This window comes from Leptosomus discolor, unplaced genomic scaffold, assembly GCF_034619465.1.
Source record: "Leptosomus discolor isolate bLepDis1 unplaced genomic scaffold, bLepDis1.hap2 HAP2_SCAFFOLD_43, whole genome shotgun sequence".
In the NCBI taxonomy this organism is placed as follows: Eukaryota; Metazoa; Chordata; class Aves; order Leptosomiformes; family Leptosomidae; genus Leptosomus; species Leptosomus discolor.
Genome location: NW_028237934.1, coordinates 1,925,183 through 1,950,050, shown reverse-complemented (window position 1 = coordinate 1,950,050; position 24,868 = coordinate 1,925,183). Strand labels below are relative to the sequence as shown.

At 43.5% G+C, this 24,868-nt stretch overlaps 1 long non-coding RNA gene across 1 annotated transcript; it reads right to left on the bottom strand.

Annotated features, from left to right (window-relative positions):
- Positions 1 to 1,727: 1,727 nt before the first annotated feature.
- LOC147412366 (uncharacterized) lies at positions 1,728 to 24,632 on the bottom strand. The gene is made up of 3 exons (XR_015184212.1): positions 24,597 to 24,632; positions 2,091 to 2,233; positions 1,728 to 1,928 (listed from the first exon to the last, which is right to left on the bottom strand). It is a non-coding gene; the product is annotated as an uncharacterized LOC147412366 (long non-coding RNA).
- Between the last annotated feature and the right edge of the window lie 236 nt (positions 24,633 to 24,868).

Below are 24,868 nucleotides of genomic sequence, written 5' to 3'. Positions count from 1 at the left end.
GCATCACAATGTACTAAGGGCATCGTGGTGGATTAGAGAGCTAGTCCCTCTAAGCCTTATTTTTCATGATTGTTGTGCATCTTTGTAAGAATCTCCAGTACTGAGGTTTGAGGCAGTTCCTATTCCTTCCATTTTTGAGTCTGTAACCACAAAATGCCACACTCATTCCTTTCCTGTGATCTGTCTGTACATCATATCCAGGAAACAGCTTCCAGCGTCCTGGTGTGATAGAGATAAGCAAGGTGTGAGTTTACAGACCGCACCTCCTTAGATTTCCCATGTCTTTCTGGCAAGAAGAAAGCGCTCTGGACTCAAATTTCTATTTTGATTTATTGCCCTTAAGACGAGAAGCAGCAAAAGAGCTATGGCTGAAAATTATTTATGGTGAATTGACCACAGTAGCTTTATTCTTGCAAGTTACCTCAGCCTGTGGATAAAGTTTTTTCACACTGCTGGTGCATTTTTTGAGCTGCTTCAGAAAGAGAGGAATCTGACCTTGCAGCTGAACATGTCATTTCAAACCTGTGGTGGAAGAAGCCGTGGACAGAGTAGGCTGGGAAGAGGAGGTGCAGGAAAGCATAAGTCCAGCAGGAAAAGGCAGACAACAGGCAGCAGAACCTCAGGGACCATGTGAAGAATAATCTCTGCCATCTGGAGAAGAACCACAAAAATAGCCACCCTTGGGGCCATGTCACCATGGTGTAATTTCTTTTTTCCTGCAAGGTAGCACAAGTTACTTCTCTAGCTTTTTATGAAGTTGCCCTTCTCAAGCTTATTATTACATAGAGGGTCCTTCAAATAAATTCTGCCAGATATATTAGGCCCTAGATATAATTTGCAATAAAGAAAAGAATTTGCACATTTCCTTAAACCACTTTGATTGTCAAAGTCAGGGAGTATGTGGTGTTACCCTACTCAGAAAGAGAGATTTTCACATGCTGGCTTTCTGAAGACACAAAGGGAAAATGGCAAACCAGAAGGCTCAAAAATACCACTCACCCTGATAAGAGCAAGGGATACACATGTTGAATTAAAAGTCAGTGTTATAAATTGTCATTCCTTCATGAATATTAGCAATATTGAGTCCTTGTTAAAAAAAAACAAAGGAGAAAAAAAAATTAGAAAAAAATCTTTTTCTGGAAACAATCAATTAAGAGAGAAATACAAGTAAAGAACCCCCTATATTTTTATTCTCGTAGTCACATAGAAACTCTTGCAAGTATGTACCCTCAGGGCAACGTAATGGTTCAAAACTCGAATTATACACTATAAAAATAATTTCATTATTGTTATCTTTAGTATTAAGATGTTGTGAATTTCAGTCAAAGTCATGATTTTTGGGTGATGCTGCATATTTTTGAATGATTGAGGCTGTCAGAGCTTTATTCTCTGTGGAATATATTGCTTTGAGAGAGAGAAGAAAAACTTACATGTTTATAATCTAGAGTAAACAGCACAATAGCCAGAAAATGAACCTGACTATAAATTAGGAATGAAATGTACCACACAAAGTGTCCTAGTTTAAACCTCTAGAGCAGTTAAGATATACAAGTGAAAATCCATTTTGTGAAAAGCCAATACAAATGCAACGGGTGCTTTAAATTGCTTCTTTATTGCTTTTTCAGAGTTGTTACTAAAACAGGAAAGGGTTTTTCAGTGCAGGATGTTCATCCAGAGTGGCCTTTTAAATCTGATTCACAAAGAAATACTCATAGCTTTCAGCTCCAACCAAGCTCACCCATACGGTTATTTTAATTTTAGCGCTCTTTATGCTCAAAGATCTTTTGGTCCCAGCACCATGGCCTCCAATAAAATAGATAGCAATCCAATTTCACTTTCAGTAACGGCAAAAAAAATCAGTTGGGAATAATTTTGTTTGGTACAAATGCCCTCTAGATTCCACTGCCAGGTCTAAACTCTAGAACCACCTGCAGAAGAATAAAATGAGAGAGAGAAATTAAAATGAGAGATCTTTGTTGCTGTTGACTGGTACCAGTTTCCATGTTCCAGATGTGAGTTGTCCATGAGTACACCAGGAGAAAACAAATGAATGTCACCATGAAGTTGTTAAATGTGCTCGAATGGCTCACCTTTAATTTTCAGGTATGATGCTGTCATTTCATGTCAGTTGTCTTTTGAGAGTAAACTTCTGGAAATGATTTGAGTTCATTTAAGGGAGGTTTAGATCCAAACTCATGGTTCTGGCAGAACCTATTGCACTTCTAAATGTTTTCTGTAAGAACATAAAAGTAGACAAAACTACCATTTAGCACAATGGATCATTTCGGTGCCTAAAAAGCAGAAAACAAGTTTCAGAACAGTGGTTTGCAGTTTCTGCCTTGTCTGTCAGTTCCATACAGCTCTCACATCAATGCATTTGCTTTCTTTCCCTGCGGGTGAAGTGCTGGGCATTTAGTACTGCGATTACTACAACTTCCTAACCACATATTGCATAAAAACACAATTTTGGGAGCTATTGCCCAGAGGCAGTCAGACCATTTTGAAAAGCATAAATTCACAACATCAGACAGAAACCAAATTGAAGGCAGATATTTGCCACCTTTTCCCCCTTCTCCACCCTTTTTGACCAGCTGTGCTACTGATCCAGCCTCCCTGGAGCTGTCCACAGCTGCATTTTCCACATAGCCTTTACCTGAGTGATATTTATGATATGCCTTGGGACCATTGCTTACCAGAGGGAGTGATTTGGCTGACTGTGTATGGTAGGTCTGTAGACCATGACAGGTGCACTAAACACAAGGTGGCTTTCTTACCAGGACTGATTTATTACTAAGTTTTTGTTCATGACTGTTTAATGAATTAATTTGAAAGTCTCTTTTTTTGTTGTTGTTGTAGAAGTGCAGCCTTGTGGGCAGGGAAACTGGTGACTGAAACCTTTCTGAGGGGCAAAGGTGATATCGTGGGCCTTGACCTGTGCTCTCAGGAGAATTGTGGTTTGCATATATTCAATAATATCCTTCTATCTGGGCTGCGTTTCTGGTGTTCCCGACACCCATTCGTAGGTCACAAACCATCAAGTTGTCTTTGGATACTTCCTAGACACCAACCTCACCTTGAAAATAGCAGCCTACAAACAACCTTAGAGATAGAAATAAACAAGGACCAGCACACCTGCCACTAGAAACATAGCAGCCATCCAAAACGCTCCCTGAAATGTGTAATATGCAGCCAAACCTCCAGAGAATATCAGATTGGCGGTGAGGAGAATATTCTTGATAACCCTGGTACCAGCCACAAAACATTCAGCAAACAAGGCTGCTGCTCCTCCAGAGACAGACATCACAGATGTAAATGAGCCTCCTGAAGAACATATGTAAAACGCACTACAATATAAAAAGAAAAAACCTATTAACAGCACACTTAGCTATCACATTTCATGCTAGATTGGAACTTGTCCAGAACATCCTGAAACTACCGCCTTTGCTAGCAGATGATCATTTGAAAGAAATTGTCCTCAAAGTTTCCCTTTGAACTTTCCAAATTGCCCTTGCCCCACCAAATACTTTAGTAGAAGCAAAATTTCTCATGGCAAACATATCCCAAGTGGAGTAGGGCCATGCATGCCAAAGCAATAGATTTAAAACTTGCTGACACATGTACATGCCCCATAGAATAAGAGTCCCATTCCCATCCAAAAGAAACCATCAAAGCTTTCCATCCTACATGTACTCATTCCAGAACGTGATCTATTCTATCCAAAGCACAAAATGCCCCCATGGAAAGTATGTGGGTGAAACCCATCAACTACTGTACACCACAACATTTTCATGCAGACACTCTGCAAAAGACAGAAACAGCCGGTGGGAGAACGTTTCTCACAATATAACCACTCTCTGTTTGACTTCTTAGTCTTGATCTTCAAAGGCATTCCACAAAACATCTTCAAAAGATGAGCTTTGGATGTCAAATTCCTAACCCTACTTCATCCTAAAAACCAGAGCACAATAGAGATGCTGGTTTTATATCACAATTTTCCCTACACTATAGCTGAAGCTCTTGCCATCTGTCTCTGACACAGAAATTATTGAACTTACTACTTTTGATAATGTACTTTTCATTTCCATAGGCACCAAATACCTTTTTCTCAACAAATATCAAGCTGATTAACACAATTCAGTTCAAGCTGCAAAGCAAGTTTCCCCCATCTTTATTATCTGGAATGTTGCTTCTTCAGTTTCAGGCCAAAAAAATGCCTTCTCTTTGCTTCTTATCTTTTGCTTTAACCAGCAATGTCATCTCTCCCCACAAATCTCTCCTTGCTTATTTCGTTAATGATAGTATCATTGTAGCTGTGGGGTTAGTTCCACTACCTACACAAAAAGTAGACAGCTAATAGGCTCAAGTTGGTTTGTTTCTCCACAAAACACATGTATCACAGACAGTTCACATTTTCACAGAGAGGCTGGTTTAATCCTTCATATGCTTCATGGATCTGCTAGCAAAAATGCCACTTTCCCTAGAAATCCTCCACTCCAGTGGGCTAAGTGGTCCCAGGAGAATGGTCAAGGAGGTATCCTTGCTGCAGGACACAAAAGTCCAGATTTGAATAGGAGACAAAGCAAGAACAAGTGCAGTGGCAATCCTAACCATCAGCAATGCTACACTACAAAGTAACACTATTTGCTTAATGCAAGTGTTGGTCAGCGATGAGGTAGCTTTTGTTTTGTTGCTGTTTCCAGTCCCTGTTAGTAGACCCCAGCTCAAATTGACTGTACTTTTAACAGGGCAAAAGAAGGGAACATAGCTAACCACAGTGACACTGATCCATTTATCAACACTAGAAAGAGCAAACAAGGCCGAGAGCATTTCTTTTGAGCTGCAGTTTGGCTGGACTAATGGGTGATTACCCTTCACAGATCGAAAGAAAAAATATGACTAGACATATTAGAAAAAGACAGGTTTAATTTGTGTTATTTAGTCATGTAATCAGAGAGCAGTCTGCATGTGTGTGGCAATGATTATGAGATAATTCTTGGAAGCTTGCTAATCGTGTCATTGCTTTTCAGAATTCAGCTTATGCTCTAAACTCTCCTGCAATTTATTAAGGTAGACACTTTGATGCTTCAGGTTCCTCCACTCCAAGACAGACATAGAAATTGCTACAACAGGGAGTTCTGACAGCCCACCTCTCCTGATAGGTTTGCTTTAAGATGGCTGGATGATTCAAGCAAAGGGATAAACATCCCCGTACAATACTAACTGTAGAAAAGAAATTTTTTTCCAGCCCATCATACATGTTATGTACACTGCAGCATGGGGCTGTGGCTCCTTTATAATTTTTCTAAAGCACATAAAATGTAACTCTGGAGTTTTAGACTGTAAAAACTGCTTGTCTTCTGTATGGGCCAGCTAGGACCCTGGGAGGTTTCTCAAAGTGAAAGACTGGGCAATTTCAACTCCCTGTGAATGTCATGAATGCAATGTCCTCACTGATTCACCTGAATCATTGGCTATTTCAGACACTTCATAAGCCTACAGCATGGGTGACAGCTAACAAGGGTGACCCTTTTCCAAAAACAGAATCTTGACAAGTTTGACTACTCCATGATCTGTCCAGTTGTACATCCTCAAAAAGGTTTCTTAGAGTATCTGTGAATAGTTTTGAATCTACATATTTATTCAGTTAGCAGGCACAAACTCCTCCTCTCTGCTATGGAGTCATACATCTCCATTCTACGTGGATAAGGTGTGTTACTCCCATTTTAAAGCTGGGTGAAATGAGAAAGAAGAGATCATTTGCCCCAGGGAATCCAAAATTTCCAGCTAAACATAATTTGTTCCCTTGAGTTGCAGAACTTAGCTTTTTTTCTCCAGGCTTGGCAAAATGACAGAAAGACTCCTACATTCAGCAGAGCACAGAGGACAACACTTTATTCTTCATCCTTTGCCTGCAATAAAGATAACCGTTCAAGCAGAGCTGTCTGCATATAGAGAGGGATTTTATGCACTCAAGATCTCTGCTTCTAGCAGGTGCAGCCAAGGCTGCTAGGAAGGGTAGGAAGAGTTAAAGCACCATTTGGTTCTGGAAGATGTATAGGAATTGGAGAAGACAGAGGAATTTGCTGGATTCTGGAACGCATGAATTTAATAACTAAAATTATTCTACCTAGAGATGACAGAACTTGAACTATGCACATGAGAGAGCCGAGTTACCCCAGGCTCTAGTGGACAAAGTCGCACTAGAGAATTGCAGCTGATCTGGGGAAGTGAACTAAGCTTTTCCTAAGCTCCAATTCACTCCCGAGAAATAAACATCTGAAAAATCTTCCACGTGGAAACAAAACTTTTTCTCCCTCTGCTGCAAGGAGGAAGAGAAGAGAACAGGGGTGTGTTTTCCATCCTATTCCTTTCTTTCACCCTGCAAGTTCATGTGACTTCAGTTTAACCTAGCCCTAAGGCAAAGACTGCAGAAATAAAGATAGCATTTTTTCTGTTTCCTGTACACTGCAATGAGTGACATAATGTTGTAGAGAGAAGCCCACTGAGGCTATTACAAGAGACCAAGAAGAAACAAGATCTTCTGAGTACTGTTAGTTATTCAGAAATTTTCTCCTGGGAGCAGAAAAAAACCAACAGCAACAGGTCCTCACTTGAAAGAGTCAAGAAAACACAGAGATGGATCGGTTGAATTAGTTTTGGGGTTTGTTAATTACCTCCAAAGCTTTTAGGGTTAAAAGAAGTCTAGAGGCCTTTGCATCCAGCCTCTCTCTAAACTCATGCTCAGCTAATCCGTGTCAGCTGCATCTTCCCTTGCCAATAGAGAGGTGAGTGTGAGGAATTTCTGCATGTTACTTATTTAGCTGTTACCTTTTATGGGTCTCTCCGTCTCCCACTGACTTTCTGGCTACAGACGGGTTGGCAAGAGGAAAACCTCAAGCAATCCTCTTCTGAAAGCTTTAAAACTTGGGCGGGTGAAAGAATAGTCTGACAAAAGCAGTAGACACCTGTGAAGTCTGTGCTTGGACTTGGGCTGCTACTTTCAGGGCCGCAGCTAACACAGGGTATTGTCTCTGTTTAAAACAGCATCTGCTTATCTCATCGGAATTTGGGAATCCACTGATTCATTTTTATTAATGTGATTTTTTTTTAATGTGTTTTTCAGTCCTTACTTACATGTTTATTGAAAGGCCTATCTGCAGACAACGAAAAAAAAAATCTCATTTTTACAGGTAGTGTTCAAAACCAAAGGTGGAAACAGGCCCTACTTCATGGAGACTGTTTAAGCAGATGAAGAATAGCCAGGAACGGGGGAGAAAGAAGTTTCCACTTCACAGTGAGCAGTGATCCTCCACAGAGAGGCAGGGAGTGGGATGGGCAATGATCAACAGACAAAGGAAGGGTTGTGGAGCTAAGGCAGCAGCTGGGAGGACAGTGCCAAAGTGGACATGCTGCGAGGGAACTGGCTGGAGTAGGAGATCCAATTACCCAGCACAGGGCAGGGACAGTCCCAAATCAAATTCTCCAAATGCCAGAAGCACCTAGCTATGGCTGGAGCATGCGTTCACTCAGTGTACATCCTCCTGCACATGCACATGGGATACTCCTCATGCTGGGCTACACTCCTCCAGGAAACCAATCCATGCTCATGGATTCCATTTGTGTTAGTGAAGTTACTACCAAATTGTTACTGCTGTGCTGTGAATGGTTCTTTGTTGGTGTTTATTAACCTTGGCCAAGAAGCATCCATCAGTCTGGGAATAGCAAGGAGGATTTAATGATGACAATGAACATGCTAAGGAGGTGATTACAACCAGAAGAGCCTGATCTTTTACTTACTTGCAGAGGAAGATTTTGTAGCAATGGGAAGAGTGAAAGAGATGTCAGGTTATAGGAAAGGTACACATTGCAGGAAGGGAAGAAGAAACTTCATGGAGAGCCATGCCAGAAGGAAGAAGTAGTAGACAGGGTTATTTTGTCATGGAGAACCTGGATTAGCTGTGAGACAAGCCAAGTCCAGAAAAGAAACCACAGGAGATTAACAACAGATAAATAAGCAGAGGAAGACCTTGAATGGGGTCAGGAACTTCCAGGAAAGACACTGTTCAGGAAATTCATTCTCATAGAAATTGTAAGCATTTGATGGTGCTTGAAAGTAAACAGCAATGCTCAGTTCTGAAACTTTGTGCTTAGCAGATTTCCATGAGTGCATTTCTTTGCAATTATTAACAGAAAGGGAAAAACCAAACTCATAACTTCAGTAGCAAGGCGGGATTCTGCAAAAATGCACACTTCAAGTACAGAGGAAATCTAAAGGTTTCTAATGGGACTGAAAGCCCTGACAAATGGACTTCAAGATAACAAAAAAAAAAGCAAACCAGGATAAGTTTAGATGCAGATCATCAGTACCAGTTAAGGGCCCTAAAACAGGAATTGCTGGAGACTGCTCAGACTCTACAGGCATAAAGATACTTTTGTGCCCTACCTGCAGGACAGCAAGGACCCTGCAGGAAGCTTCCACAAAACTAAGACACCTTGATCCTTCCATTCTCTCCTGCCGGGCTGCAACGGAGACCTCTGAAAAGTCTTCTCACGTGCTTCCTTGGCAATATTGACTCCAGAAGAAACATTCCTCACATCAGAACTGGGGCTTTTCAGAGCCATTTTTACAATTCCAGCTATTTCAGTATTTTAGCACAAGTTGTCTGAGGGGTGAAGATCATATCCAGTACAATGACTCACGTGGGTTACAACCAACACATCCTTCATGTGGGCCAGAAAAAGCCATGTGTTTTCTTCATTGACAACAGCTTGTCAACACAACTGACGCCTTGGTTACCAATCCCAGCACAGATATACAGAGTGAATAGGCCAGAAACTGAAACAGCAGAAGCCCGTCCATATGGATTGGGATCTGATGCGTGTCCCTGGTGAACAAGTCCAGAGCATACTTCTCCAAAGAAGTTACAACACAGTTGTCACTTTTACCTATGAGCACCATCCTGCCCAACACTCACAGACCTCCCAAAAGAAAAGAGTGTCTTATAAAGTCCAGGATGAAGGACAATGAAAGAATAAAGATGACTTTCTGTTTCTGTCCTAAGACGTAAGAGCAAGTGCTTTGTTTAGTACAACATTCATTGATCTGATTCCACGGCTGCATAGAACTAGAAAAGACTGTACCACTCTTGACTTTGTATTTTGATTCTGAATGCTCACAGAAGGACCTGCTGGCTATTTCTGTTTTTGCTGGAGGCTCCAAGCAGTGAGGAAATTCAAATGTGTGGAAGCACACCCAAGAACTGACGATCTCTTGAAGCAGAGATTGGCTACAAAACCGGAGACTCAGTTTCGCCAAACCTCATCAATCAGACTTTGTTTTTGCCAAACCAAACACCACACCAGAAATGGGTTTGGAGTCAGCTTCCATTTTCTTCAAGCCACCAAAGTCCTGAGGTTATTCAAAGGTCTCTCTATCACCCATCTGCAACCTAAACCTTTTTTCTGGAATGGGTTCTCTGCAGATTGCCTTGATATGCCAACAAAGGGTGAGAAGCCAAGGTTCTCTGCAAGTTTTTCAGTGTTCCCCAGCTCTGGACGGGCCCCAGATACTTCAGGAATAGCCTTTCAAGTGGTGGTTTGGCCCTCATAGGCACAGGCGGTTCTGGGAGGAAGAGAGTCTCATGTTCATAGAAAATAAGATTAAGAAACAAAAATATTGAGCAAATGGCTTTGAATCTGGAAAAATATGCTCAAGTTGGGGTGAAAATTCCAGTTGTTTTTAAATGAGCTAATTTGTTCTTTCCTGTACATCAAATGTGGGAAGAAAAGGGGAAAAAAAAAGAGAATAAAACAAACAAAAAAAACCCTTTGCTTTTTAATCTGACAGCTGCTTCTTCTGGAAAAACGATGGTTTTGTGCTTAAAATGTTAGACTGGGACATAAGAGGGCTGGGTTCAGTTTGCTGATGTGCCAAAAAATCCCTGCATGACCTTGGGCAAGTCACTTAGCCTCTCCCAGTTCCCTTTGCAAATCCTGGGGCTAAGACAAGTTCCCTTCTCCTTTGTGTATACTCTTACTGCAAGGACTTTTGAACAGGCCTGATTCTTCTTATACATTTTTGCAACACCTAGCAGAAAATGTGGCTACTCTTTTAGTTGGAGCTCAGGAGCAAGTTTGTGATCCAAGTCATGTTATCATCCATTATAAATTCTGCAAAGTCCAATTCTGGACTAGAGTTTTCAACTCAGGCCAGTCTTAAGGCAGTAGGGGATTATATCATATAAACGAGGCTGTAGATGTCACTCTCTCCTAAGAGGCTTACCCTCTCTCTGCCTTGAGCTCTGTTGTTGGTTTAGGCTATTGTCAGAATGCACTTGCTCACACTTGTGGGATGTTTAGTTTAAGAAAACCCACAGTGGCCTGAGGTCCCTTTGCATTCAGAATATATGAAATCCCAGAGACGCGAAAAGGACTGTCTACCAAGCACCACTGTGATTTCACATGATGTCCAGGTCAAACCTTTACCTGGAATTCAAGATTTAGAAAAAGGTTTTTGTGTTGGTTTGTTGGGGTTTCTTTTGGAAAAACACTTGAGTGTGAATCGGGAAGACCACACACATGCGGCAGTTTCTCACCGCCCATGATCTGATACGCCACTTAACCCCTGTGGTTTACAACCAGCCCTCACCACACTGCTTGTTGAGAGCACTGAGACACTGCTCATGCTGGGGTGGGCGGGCAGGAAATCCCCAGGGAATTCCCCAGCTGATAAGATCTTGCCCATCAAGACTCAAGTGAAGGACTGGAGTATTGGGTTTAGGAATGGACAGACTTCAGGTGGGAAATAGAAGGTCCATTTCCTTCACTGAACCAGAAGCCCTGTGTTTTCTAGGGCTGTCTTCCAAACCAAGCACAGCCTGAAGCAAGAAGCAGAAAGGACTGCAGGAGAAAGCCAGCCAAGCTTCCCAGGCACTGGTGGTTTTGACAATTCAGGAACAAGGAACTAAAGATGAGACAGGGTTGCTTCAGTCATCACAGCCATTCCTTACCAAACACAGACAACTCAGGGAGGAATTTTATTCCAGGAGTACCCTCTGACCGTGCACTGTGGACAGACATTTCACAGTATCCTCTAATAAACTGCGAGACCTCTAATTAAAGGTCAAAAGACACAGAGTGCACCATGCCACCAGCAGAGAGAGGGAGTAATTGTGAGAATCACCAGCCATTCCTGCAACTGCAGAGAACTTCACGTGTAATTGTTGCAAAAAGTAGATGAGTCTGCAACTGATTCTCTGGGTTGTACTGAGATTTGCCCACTGTTGATGATGACATTATCATGATCCTCTTTTTCAAAGTCCATATTGGTGTCTCTTCAGATGGAAGTTGGAAAATCTGGACTCCCCAGAATCTTCTCCATAAAGGGTCTCTTAGGACTGCTGGTCCAGAAGCTGCTGTTGTTTCCTGAGCTGCTACACACTCCAAAGAGAGACACGCAACATTTTGGACCTCATGGCCAGCAGCATTCACAGCTAAGATTTACACAGTCCTTGGAGGCAAGAGCCTTGTGATTCTGAATATAGAGGGCCCTTTCATTGATGCTGTTGGTGACAGACACGCTGGATCTAGCTGTGTGTGTAAGTGAATATTAACACAATTTAACACAATTAAATAGCTGTAGGACTCAGCCTTCCTGTGGAAGAATACTCAAAGTTGTTCTTAACACATGATGAAAAAAGCATAAACTTTAATGAAATCAAGCTGAAATTGATGAACACGGACATCTTTGGCTCCCCTCAAAATACAACCTTTTAATAACACCTTTGGTTTGACGACTTTTCAATGCAATTCTACAGCGCCTGTTTCCAGCCTATTGCCCATCAGTTTAGCTGTACAAATCTGCACACAGCGTTACAGCACAAAGGCACAGATCTGGTGAGGGTTTCTTAGAAGCACTGCTGCACACTGTTATCTTAAATGATGGTCTTGTGATTAAGGCACCTAAAGGCAAGAAAAGGAGGACGAACCCCCCTTCAAATCCCTCGCGACCCTGTACAGGTCATCCAATCCCTCGCTCTATATTCCACATCTAAAATACCAAATTAAGAATTGCTCAAATATTTTAAATTTTTTAAAATCATTTGCTAACTGCATACGTGGCACTCAGACACAAATGCAGTCAGGCAGTCTGTATGTGCGATAAACACTGAAAACAATTTCTTTGCAGGAGTAGAATTAAAAGCAAGAAAAAAATCAAGAGCCTTTGCAAAGGTTCTGCACACAATTCTCAGCTTTCAATCTGAACACAGTCTGGAAAGGCCAACGTGAAGGAATCATCCTCTGGCGAGAGTTTAATCCAATTTCAAATAACTCCAGTAAAAGCACCCAACAACAGAGATATTGCTTAAAAGGGCAGTGGTTTGACACGGCAAGCCTTTTGATTACTCTTGCTATTAGGAGGTTTTCAGGTCTTGAGGTACAAAACTCTGTTCAGGACATGAACTGGGGAGTTGTGGGGGAGACAAAACCCTGAAGTTATGACTGCATGAACAACAGCAATCACTTCAAAGTTACCATCCTGAAGAACTAAAAACTTAAGCCCATACACGACTCACAAATGAGACCGTGGGTTCTGCTGCTTCTCTCCTACAAATAAGTAACTCTCCTTGACAATTATGCATTAGAAAAACTAAAACATTTGTAGCGTATTTCTAGGAAAAAAGGATTAAGGGTGGAACTCCTGGAGGCAGCCAGACATACACTGATTTTATAGGAATTGTGATCATTCTATACTTTCGAAAAACCACGTTCTCGATGTTATGGAGCCACACCAGGCAGATCATCTCCTGACAAACTTCCTTGCACCCAACGGAAGGATTGCCCCTTGAAATTTTAATCATGTCTCAACTATTAAGAAACTGTCTTAAAACAAAAAGATAGATCTAATACATGATTTCCCACAACAACGGCAAGCTAACAAAAATATTTAAAGGTGACATTTTTGACACATTCATCCTGTTATTGTGGCTGCTACTGGTCAATAGCCAGGGATCAAGGTCTCTGTTAACACAGACAACTCCAGAACATAATCCTCACATGAATACACTACCTCTAGTGCTAGCAGTACCCTGGTTTGAGGAGCTGAAACAGCAGAATTCCTCTGCAGAGCTTCAGTGTGTGCAGCATTTCAGGACACACAACTCGTAGAAAATCCCCTGCCCTTCTTTAGTTACTCATCGCAGCATCCACAGGCAGCTCACAAAATACTCTGAAACAGTAAACTACTTTCAGCTCCAGAACAGCTCAAACCTCCATTAGTGCTAACAAAGAACTCAGTCATTTGAGGACAACACACTGAGTCGACCTCCCGAAGAAAAAACCCGAACCAAAACACCCCCCAGCCCTCCTCAGCTCAGCAAATAAATCGCATCAGGCTTTCCCCTCTGCTTCCCCCTGCCCCACAATTCTAAGTGACTTTCTAGTCTAAAGGCACTCACAAATAGCCACACCGTGCCTTTGTCCAAACAAGCCCAATGAAATCAGACGGCTTCAGAAAGCAACATTTACGCCGTGTGACGGCTGCTGCATCAAACCCTCGCACTAGGAAACTCCTGTTCACTATTGCACACCACGAAACATCTAGGATTATTAACGAAACATAAAAGAAAAATAATGCAAGCTACTGGATTTGAAAACTCAGCCATCCACCTTCGAGGCAGGTGCAGATTCACCTGTATGACCAAGCTTCCAGTTTCAACTGATGGCTGCTGCAAAGCAGCTGTAAAAACGGCCAAAGTTTTGTACTACTCAGTTTTAAGCATTACTTGTGCTTCTCCTGACCCTTCTACACCAAATTATCTATCTTCAGATAAATAAAAGCATTACGCTGCAATCTTAGTCGCCAAGGTTTCTCCTAAACCAACTTCTTACTAAAGGGTCTTTGGCCAACGCCACTCTGATCTACTGTTACTTTTCCATCACCATTTTATCTCCACAACTTTATTGTCAAATGTATAAGCTTCGGCCTCTCGCCGTCAATGTTCTGCTATCAAAATACCAAGTCCCTGGTCATGAGGGTACTACAAGTAAAAAAATCGAACCGCTCAACCTTTAGAAACTACAGAATTCAAACATCCAGTGAAATTAAATGGTTTACTACGAGACAGATGACTATTGACAGAAACCAGATTATTAATAAAATTAAAATATCGCATTGCTAGTGGTTTCCACAAGAGAATGACATTCTGAAAAAGCCAAAGACTATCTTGGAAAGAATCAGATGTTGCTAAGGTTTTCTTTCAACAACTCAAGCTCCCACAAAACAAGTAAGGTATTTATGGAAGCAACTGAAGAACATGACAAACAAACAGGCTACAGAAAGCCTCCTGAGCCTAAAGAAGAGATGATCAGTTGAAGAAGTGACCTGTTTCTCACTGTGTTTGTGTTTTGTTCTGTTTTTTAAATCTGCCACATAGGCACCTAGATTAGGCAGCTCCACCAAGCTTTCTCCGCCAGCAAAAGTATTTTCTTGTGCACGCATCACCCTGCAGTCAGGCTTGAAGTCCGGCTGGTTTTAGTTTATTTCTGCTGATACACGGGCAAGATGAACACTAGATATCTGGAATTCATTTTATTTACATTTTCACGTCCCTTAACCTAAAAATAACCGTCCAAATTTTCACGAAAGCAGGCAACACAAAACGTGCTCACAAACTGCACAGTGCTCACGAGAACACTGTAGTTCTCCACTATGTTCAACACCTCTTGGACACTTCTCAGCCAGGGGGACTTTGTTCTCCTTCTCTCCTCTCCCACTGCACAGAGCAATCAACCTCACCTAACACTTCATCTACTTCCACAAGTCTGGAGATAAGAAATTCCAGGGGATGAGTCAGCCCCGTGAACCAAAGCAAGCGAAACCAAAAGGGAGCACCTTGGATCACTGGTCCCTGTTGTTGCAACTCCCACTTAGCATTTTCTGCAGCCCTGGCTCTCAGCACTCTCTTCCTCCAGCCACCCCCACCCTCCCCCCCACCTCACCTCACATGCTCTGCATCTCCCTTTCCACTCCCAGCCTTCCTTTCAACACATCCTCCCCTCCTCCTGTTTGTCCACTCGGGCAATCCCTCCTACAAAATTTCACTTCAAAATGACGACTAACAATATTGCCATGCCATCTGTTTTCGTAACATATCACTCTTCCTACACCTTTTAATTCCTCCTTTTATAGAGAACAGAATTCTTTTGGAGTGAGGACTATCCACCATTACACTGTCTAAAACAACTCGTTTCTGTTCTTAAGTCTTTCATCTTTAATATAGCCGTGGTTAAAAACGACTATGTATTTCCTTGATTAGGTTTCCAACTGCTGGCATAAGAACACAAGCTCACCAAAACCTGACATGCTGGCACAACCTCTAAATGCTTAGCAGAGCTTTAGTCTGTTCTTCCCATCTATCCTATGGTGGGCGGTTTTGTTGGTGGGTTTTGGGGGTGTTTCAGGCATCAGACTCAAACCAGAAATCTAGACTGTAAAGGTACTAAATCCATCTCTGCATGGGCATTGCAGGTTCACAAATATACATGTGAATGCACAAATTCCTTAAGAACCATCCATTAAAAAAGAACATAATAAAGAATGACCTGAATTACCATGGCAAGTTAAATTACTTTAGGCACAACATATGCCACTCTTCTGAAGTAAAGAAAACATGGGACAATTTAAAACTGTATTTCTGGTACAGAACACCTTCTTAGTCAAATGACGACTTATATTCAGTTATTTTAGATCATTCCTGTGTTTTCTGTTCAGGTAATACATACCATCAAAAATCAGAAAATGCAGACTCAGGATTTGTCACTATTACTTTAGTCATACCATACCCAAGATATCTACATAAAAGTTTTCTAAAAGCTACAAAACAAGCCTTGCTGTAATCAGAAATGAAATGCAGCGCGTACACGTTCACCCCAGAGGACGGCATGTTAAAAAAAGGAAGAGGTAACAACAAAACACACCCTGGAGAGCTCTAAACCAGATTTGGCTGTTATGCAGCAGAGAGAGAAATGAAACTGAAGTGAGGAGAAGCAGCCTTGTGGTAATGCAACACAGAGGCCAGTCACTAGTGGTGCTCCAGAGGTCAATACTGAGGGCAATATTGCTGAACACCTTCATTAACGGCCTGGACAGCGAACAGGTGTACCCTCAGCAGGTCTGCAGATGCTAACATTTGGAGGAGTGCCTTACACACCAGAGGGTTGCGCTGACATTCAGCAGGACCTCGGCAGGCCAGAGAAACGGGCAGAGAGGAATCTCCTGAAGCCCTACAAGGGGAAATGCAAAGTCCTCACGCGGGGAGGAATAACCCCGTCCCTCACTGCGGGCTGGAGGCAGACTGTCTGGAAAGCAGCTCTGCAGAACAGGACCCGGGGTCCTGGGTGAAGCAGCCAGCAACGCGCCTCGGCCACAAAGGCGGCCAACAGTGTCCCGGGCTGCATTAGGAAGAGCACCAGCAGGTCGAGGGACGTGACCCTTTCCCTCTGCTCAGCACTGGTGAGACACATCTGGAGTGCTGGGCCCAGGTCTAGGCTCCCCAGTACAAGGCAAACACGGACATACTGGAGCCCTTAATTAAGGGCTTGGAGCATCAGGCATACAAGGGAAGGCTGTGTGAGCCAGGATTTTGTAGCCTCAAGAAGGACTGGGGGCGGCGGGAAAGAATCTTATTGATGCGTATAAAAACCTGATGGGAAGCAGTAAAAAAGAGTGGGTCTGACTCACCCAAGTGGTGCCCAGTGAACGGACAAGAGGCAACAGGCACAACTGGAAATACAAGAAACTTAAAAAGGAAGTTTGGGGTGGGTTTGGTTTCTTTCTTCCCCCCCGCTCCTTGCTGTTTGTTTTGTTTTTCTGTGAGGGTGGTCAAACACTGGAACTTACCCAGACAGGTTGTGGCGTTTCCATCCCTGAAGCTGGTCTAGGTGACCCTGATGGGAGCAGGGCGCCTGGACCAACTAAATGATCTCTAGAGGTCCCTTCCAACCTGAACATTAATCTGAGGGTAAAAAACCCACTTCTGTGGTAGGAAACAGAGGAACAGATAATACTCGCAGCAGAACTGGGTTGGTTTTCCTGCTGCTATTTACACCTAACAGTAAAGATGAATAAGCCTCAGTATTACAAAGCTAATTCAAACAGCTCAAAAATCCAAATATTTGATACCAAGTATTTATAAAACCAGCTTCATTTTACCTCAATGTAAGAAACTGCCTGTAATCTCTCTCAGTTTCCCACAGACAGCACACCAGGTTTCACTGCTTACAAATGTGAATGCCACAAAACCGTTTGCTTAACGGTCGATGGATAAAACCACACAAGAACATGAAGGAAGATTCACCTGTGATGAAAGTCTTTTGTAACATTTTAGCTAGGTTAAACATACAGCTTTTTAAAAGGAAATACAAAAGCTGCTGTATCGAGAACTCCAGAAAACAACCTCCTCCACTGGATGACAAATATAATAGGGGTGGCAGCAATAAAAACGTGTTCATTACTGATCTGAAGGCAGGACCCGCAGAAGTGAGGCCCCAATCAGTTTCCAGTTCCCACTGCTTAACCAGAACTGTGCTACACAGAAACCCACCTCGGCAGTTTCAAACACAAAAGGAAAGACTCATTGTACATCTCATCATACACAACTCAGAAAACTTGTATTGCAAACCTCCCCTGAGGAGCCATGCCAAGCATTATGGATTAGCTGCAACATCCCACAGCCCTTTCAACATTCCCACTGGGTACCGCGTACTGATATTGCACCTGAAACAGGACATACAGCCTTGCTGTAGCACACACTGGTTTAGGCAGCAAACAGCACAGAGGCACAACTGGGATGGAAATAAGCAGGGTCTGCTCCTACTTTCTCTGCAAGTTTCAGGAAAAGAACCTGTCACTGAGGAACAAACCCAAGCTGACATGGGCTCTGGAGTTAATCTCTTTCTTTTCTTCTGCTTTTCAAATCTAAATCAGTTTTCACTAACAGCGCCAAAACCTGCCAGTAACTTTTACAGCTGCAGGGTCATCAACTTCAAGACAGCTACTTGGCAACCTTTCCACACCATTTGGATGCAACTGTGTTCACCCAGACACACAAACAGGCTGTACAGAGAGAGACAACATAAGACAGACAACTGTTTTCAGGCCAGCATGTTATTTTGAGGAGGTTCACTTTACACCCTGAAAAAGAAGATGTTTCAACAAGCAGCCAAAGAGCACCCTTAAGAAGTATGTGACAGAACTGGAAGTTGTAGCTGAGAGAGATAAGCTGTTAGCCTGCTTCCACGGGCACTGATCGTAAAAATCAGTCCTAAGTTATATATTAGACCCAGTATAGATGCAGCTACTTTGTGGAACACTTTGAAGCCTCCAGCTGATGGAGTTGTAAGCATGCAGTGTCAGCTATACGTGTATTTGTTTGATCGAATTACAAAAGCACGAATATATTCAGTGACTTGATCAAGAGGTGATCTACAGTAGCAAACCAAAGAACGGTTATGAAAGCAATATCTGCATTCTAGAACACCGATTTTGTCACAGTATTTTAAGGTTTATTCAAGAAACAGAACTAAAGCAAGCTGTATATATACGGTACCATAGATGGGTACTAAATTTGCTACTGAACGAGTTTCATGCCAGCAGAGCTGAATCTCGCAGTCTATTCAGGCAGCCTCTCATTGCTCAAACAACTCAGCAGGCAATCTATACCAAGTATGGAACAAACGCGTCAAAAAAGGAGAAGGTTCTCCAAAAAACACCCCCACGACACACCAGACAACACATCCTTTTAAGAACCAGGGAAGGTAGAGGCTAATGACCTCCCATCTCATCATTGACAAAATTCCAACACTGAAAACAATCTCAGAATAACTACACGGTCTCCAATTCCTCAGTCCTACTCAAGCCCTATTCACAGCTCACAGAAGCTATAAACCTCTGGAGAAAAAAGAGAAACAAAAGGACAGGAGGCTATTTTCCAAAGAGCTCTTCAGAAGCACGAGAAGCCTGCCCGTGCGAGGCGCAGAAATGGTGTGCTGGAAGCGGAGCTACACTGTACGATGCCGACAATCTGCGAGGCCACGCTGCAGCCCGCAGAATAACCCCCTGTCCGGAGCTGGACGCTGGGGTAGTTTGGGAGAGGGTGTGAGAAAGGAAGGCAGAGGCATAAGCCGCACCACAATGCCTGTATCCGCTTTGCAGCCTCAGCCCCTCCCTATGAAACCGCAGAAGGGACTGGAAGGCTGGTGACAAGAAGTGCCCACTTCTGAAAAACGGAACACGGGAAGTGACGGCAACTGGAACGATGCTGGGCCGTGAGCACTGGGACAGTGAACCAAGGAGGCTACAGGGCAGGAGCACTGCGGGAAATGAAAAGTTAATCCCACGCTGAGTGTAGAAAGCAGCGAGTTCCTGCCATGAGCTCATTCCTTCTCAAGTGAGCAGCAGTGGAGGAGAGACAGACACTTGGATGGCATCAGATACACAGCCCAGCCAGGGGAGGGAAGGGAAGAACAGAGGAAAGAAGAGAAGCAGGCCCCCTCACTGAGCCAGACCAGAGCTACTGCTGCTAGAAGGGAGCCAGATCAGAGCTGGAGCACTTGCCTCTGCTTTTTTCCCCTCTCAGAAAACCAAGGAGAAGCCACCAAACTTAGACACCTACCTGAAATGCATTCAGATTTTGCTGACTGCAAACCCCTACTCTGAATCACGCCTAGCCTCAGAAAAACTCGCCATCAAAAGCACGCAAGAGTGACTTCAGAACATCCTCCTCTTTGGCTGAGTGTTTGTGCTGCCCTGAAGTAAGATTCATTCTTGGATCAGTGATTTCATAATGTAAAATACAAAACCCTTCAAAAAGAGACAAATATATAAGGTGGCAGTTAAGGACAGCAGTTATAATATTCCTCAAATTATACGTTGCTTTGTTTTAGGTAAATTCCTAATCTGCCTTCTCCAAAGGCCCTCCTGTCAACTGAACACACATTTCTCAGGCTAACACCCTTCAAATGCAATTTTAAAATGTGTACCTATTTCTGTAAAGTTTGTCACGTAGCAGCCTCAAATCACACCCAAATCAGAATTCTGATTTTTAAAAACACTTTACCTATCTGTTTTACAACACTCACCACACACCAACAGGTATCTTGTATGCTGTTTACTCTCAGTGTCCTCAGCTGCTTTGCACTCAGGCTTGTTAAGCAAAGCAATAATTTAGCAACGTCGGCTCGTTTGTTAATGTCTCCCCTAACATGACATCTAGTCTCCCTCTGATTTCTTTACGGCTGGATTTACAGCTTGGTTCTGTCTTCCTGCAGCTGAATAAGCACCTGACAGAAACGCCCAACTGAACAGTCACATACTCATTTTGAAGCAGTCACGGAAATCTTGAGGAAAGACTCAAGAGCTTGAAATGGCCAAGAGCTGGTAGGAAATAAATCAAAACTTTGATATCTCCATACACCCCAAGTTAGCAACAAGAACAATTCAAGAATCACCAATTAAACAAAAGGCTGTATGTAAACAGAAAACCCCATTTTCATTATGATTTTTCTCTAATAAACAGGCCTTGCAATTTCTCAAAGGGCTTTTTTGGTGTGTTGAAAGGAAATACTGCCTTAGAAGGTAACAAAATTTTGTTTCATAGTTCAGCATTGCCTAGTGAATTACAAGCTATTGTTTCTATATATAAGCAGCAACACTGTGAGACTCCTTTAGAGATACAAAGACTACCGCATCAAATAATACCGACAACCTTACACCTCAAAGCATGAATTTAACTCTGCTTTCATTGTATTACCACCACGGCAGCGTTACAGCATTTCTGAAATTACACTTTTGTCCAAGTCACTGTGTCAACAGACAAGCCAGTCTGCTCCAAGCACCGAAGGGCTAAAATGGAATAAAACGGCTCAACCAGCTAAGATGCACTCAAACATGAATTCTAGTGGTGCTTCACTTCACTTTGCTACTGTAGTCAAAATTTTACTCTCTGTATTTTACAGAACAACAGAAAATCGTAGGCGGATTTTTGGGTTCAAACAAAAGTTTGATGCCTTGCCTTTCAAGCTCTTACTACGTAAAGATGCAGGACATCAAGAGAGGACACCCACAGTCTTGCCAAATGCAACGAGATTTCTCCTTCAGAAGACCTACAGAAGTTGTCAAACCTTAGTGCCAGCACAGTCCATTCGAGGAGCTGATCCTTCCACCATTTTCAATTAAAAGTCAGGGTTTCACTTCCCCCAACCACCACAGCACAAACCACTTTAACTTCCTAGATTGTACCAGCAAACCTTTACAAACCGATGGCTGAGCACAGGAGCACACAAAAGCCCTCAGAGAGAAGAACACTGGCAGGCCTTGTTCATACACCTCGCTGAGCACAACCCCTCCAGAAGAAGAGGCAGAAAGACTAGGTAGGCAGCTTCAGAGCCAGCGCCCACAGCTGGCACTAGCCACGAGCTGCAGCGCTGCTGGACGTTCGGCTTCTGAACATCCGCATCAGCCGCTTCCACGTGCCCATCCGCCCCTTCACTGCGCAGGTGGAACGAGGAGCCTGGGCTGACCCTGACTCCCCAGCAGCTGCCCAGCCTGGACACCCAGCCTGACACAGACGGAGGCTGGTGCAGAGCTCCCCACGCCAGAGGAGCAGCAGCCTGTACAGACAGGGTGGGTGGCTGGCAGGCAGGCAGCCCAGCAGCTGAGCGCCTTCCTGCAGGCAAGACACGCACGTCAGACCCCGTGAGAAAGGGGCGTTCTGATCCCTACCAACTCCAGGGAAGACAAGCATCGCGCTGCCTGCGAGCCAAACAGGAAGGACACTCCGCTCTCTTCTACAGCAGGTTAGAAGTTGTTTCTGCTATTTCTTTCTCCTCAAAGAAAATGTCAGCGTGGACACAGGCGATTACACTTGATTTCCTTCTGTATTTCAACTCTCAAGCAAATAATTGGATAGGTGCCTCTCTGAAGTCACCTACAGGACTTCTGACAATGACTGCGTGGGTCCAACACCTCTGAAAAGAGACAGAATTACATTTATCTCCTTTTTTTTAAAAAAAAAAAAAACAACAAACCACAGATGTAATAAGAAGTTCTTGAAGCTTATTAGCAATCATCACTAAAGGTATAGAAAGCAAAAAAAGCCATTAAAAAGTTTCACATGGAAACAGACAGAAAATGGCCAAATCACACTTCCTTTGCAGACTATAGTGAAGTGTCTTCTCTAACCAAGACAAATTAGAAACACCTGTATTATGCAAACTCATATCACAGTTTATGGCTTGAGAAGCCAGGGATTTCCTACTGTATTTCTAACAGCTGGACAACTAAACTACTTCACTGTTTACTTTGTGATGCCGCATTCGTGATATGGCAGAGCCTAAACATTTTCTTAAAAGAAAATGAGCCTGAAGGAGTTAACCTCACACACAGAAAGCCTGATACCTGCCAGACAACCTCAGGCTCTACAGTTTTTAATAATGAATAGTTACTCATGCATTGCATAAATATTATTACATCATATCTCGTATGTATGCAAAATCAGAACTACAATAAAATAGGCTCCTCTGTTTCAATATTGTATCAATTAACCCACTCATCCACTTAATTTGGAGCTGTAGATGCATCAGGTCACAACAGCTTTAACATCTCACATGCCTCTGTGTCTAAACAGGAACAGACAGACCATTCTAAATACAAAAAAACCCAACCCACCACCAACAACAACAAAAGCCCCAACAAAAAAAACTTGCTCTACCATAATAACTGGGTGAGAGGAAAGATACCATTACTGTGCTTTTTTATTATGTTTTTGTCTCGCCTAACATCTAACGTACATATCAACACCTCACTTTCAAGATGTAAGTCAATAAAACACGCAGAAATACCTTCATCCCCAAGGTCAGCATTACACAACGTGAGTATAAAATGGATCACAACAAGGACGCTGAACATGGCTCACACCTCAAAGAACACGGCTTTTTTTCCAACTCGGTAATTAATGCATGAGTAAACTACAATAAGTATTACATTCATTTTCCTAAACATTAAACTCATTAGAAATTTGTTCTGACGGTCAGAAACACACTTGAGACACGGGAAGACTGTAACCCTGAGCCCATGGAGAAGGGGCAATGAAGAAGTGGGATGTGACATGAGGAAGTCTCGGGGGCAACACGGGCCAGGGGTTAGGACGTTCCCTTCTGCAGCGCAGCACCAGTGCCCGCCGTTGTAGGCAGTTTGTACCACGCTAGCGTAGGACCACCATAAAACCCCCACTTTGCAAGTCCTGCACAAGTCTCCCTTGTGACTACGCCCAGAGGTCTCCCCTCGCACGCTCACCCCTTCGCCACCCGCCCCGCAGGAACACACCTCCTGCTGTGCCGCCTCCACCCCCGCGCCCACAGACTGACCCCCCACGTGACAACCCAGGAATCATTTACAGCCACATGAAACATCTGAATTCGAATTACTTCACATCTCCAGCTTCTGACTAGCAGCACGAAATTCAGTGGCTTTAATTGTGAAACAACCTTTCCTAATTCTAAGCTGCTGAAATAGGCTGCTGAGTCAGCACCGTATAAAAACTTAAGTCTTACGCTAAAGGGGGAGATGAAAACACAGGAATTTGTGCCCCCCTGTGCTGCACAGTAATCCCACCCCGAAATTCCACTCCCCGTGGCTGAGCGTAGGCTGTATCTAACAGACCCCAGCCTGGCACGAGCAAACCTGTCCCCACGGCATTCCAGAAGTCTGGGCAGAGACCGACTGCTGCTCCTGGCCCCGGCAACTCGGACCCAGGGGTCTCCCTCTTCACCACCTGACGTTGCCCTTGGCAAGCGAGCCCTGGTTTGAACACCTCCCCAGCAACCCACCAGCACAACTGGTCTTGTACCAGACAGCTGCCCTTTTTCCTGACAGAAGCAAGGGGCTCGAGGAACTGGAAGACCAGCAGCCAATTATCTTTCCTAATCACAAAACAACCCCGCAGACCTTTACTTCAGCTGATGGCAAACTCCTTCCGTTCACAGCTCAGTCCTTGCACAGTCCTCACCATCCTCCAGGAAACTGGGTGGGCCTGGAAATAACTGGGTTCTCTGGACATACACACACTTTTCACCTTGAAGGTGTACTGATAGCTACACCCACAAGGTACCGCAGGGGTCACAGCATACAGGCCTGTTCTTCTGCCAGAATAAAACACACAGCGCATACCTAGAAACCTGTACCGTGAACTCTGATCTGAGAATCAGAGCTTTTAAAATCTCCAGTTGCTGACACTGCTGAACTGGTAAAGCACGGTAGAGGTCTAAAGCTTTTCCAAGAAACTTCTCTGCCTACGTTGTATTTACGTGCACAGGCTACAGGTATTTAGAGGTTCTTATTCGTGAGTGCCTAAATTTTAACCAAACCTTCTGAAGCACAGCAAGTTCTCCACTACTTCAGGGTTCTTTGTTTTCAAGGAGACTTTCACACTTTGAATCAGCCTGTCTCTAGCTAGATTAAGCTAGCCATTCCCCTCCCCCTTCATTGCCAAAAAAGCTTGTTTCATGTCCCCCCGAGATGGAGGTGTTTGTTAACTGACCTGCTCCCGTCTCTCCAATCCCACACGTGGGACCAGTCCGTAAGCATCGCCTCGGGGTTGCTCAGCCACAGCTCTCCAGGCTCAGCTTCTCCTCGTCCACCAAGCACCTTGTAAAAAAAGGACGTAATTACAAAAGTTACTGCCTTTGCAAAGTTGTGGGATTCTAACTGGGCAGAAAAGTTCCCCAAGTCATCATACTACCCAGTGTTACAGCACCCTCAAACACAGGGCTCAACTGGCGGTTCACAGGAAGGCTGAACACTCCTGCCTCG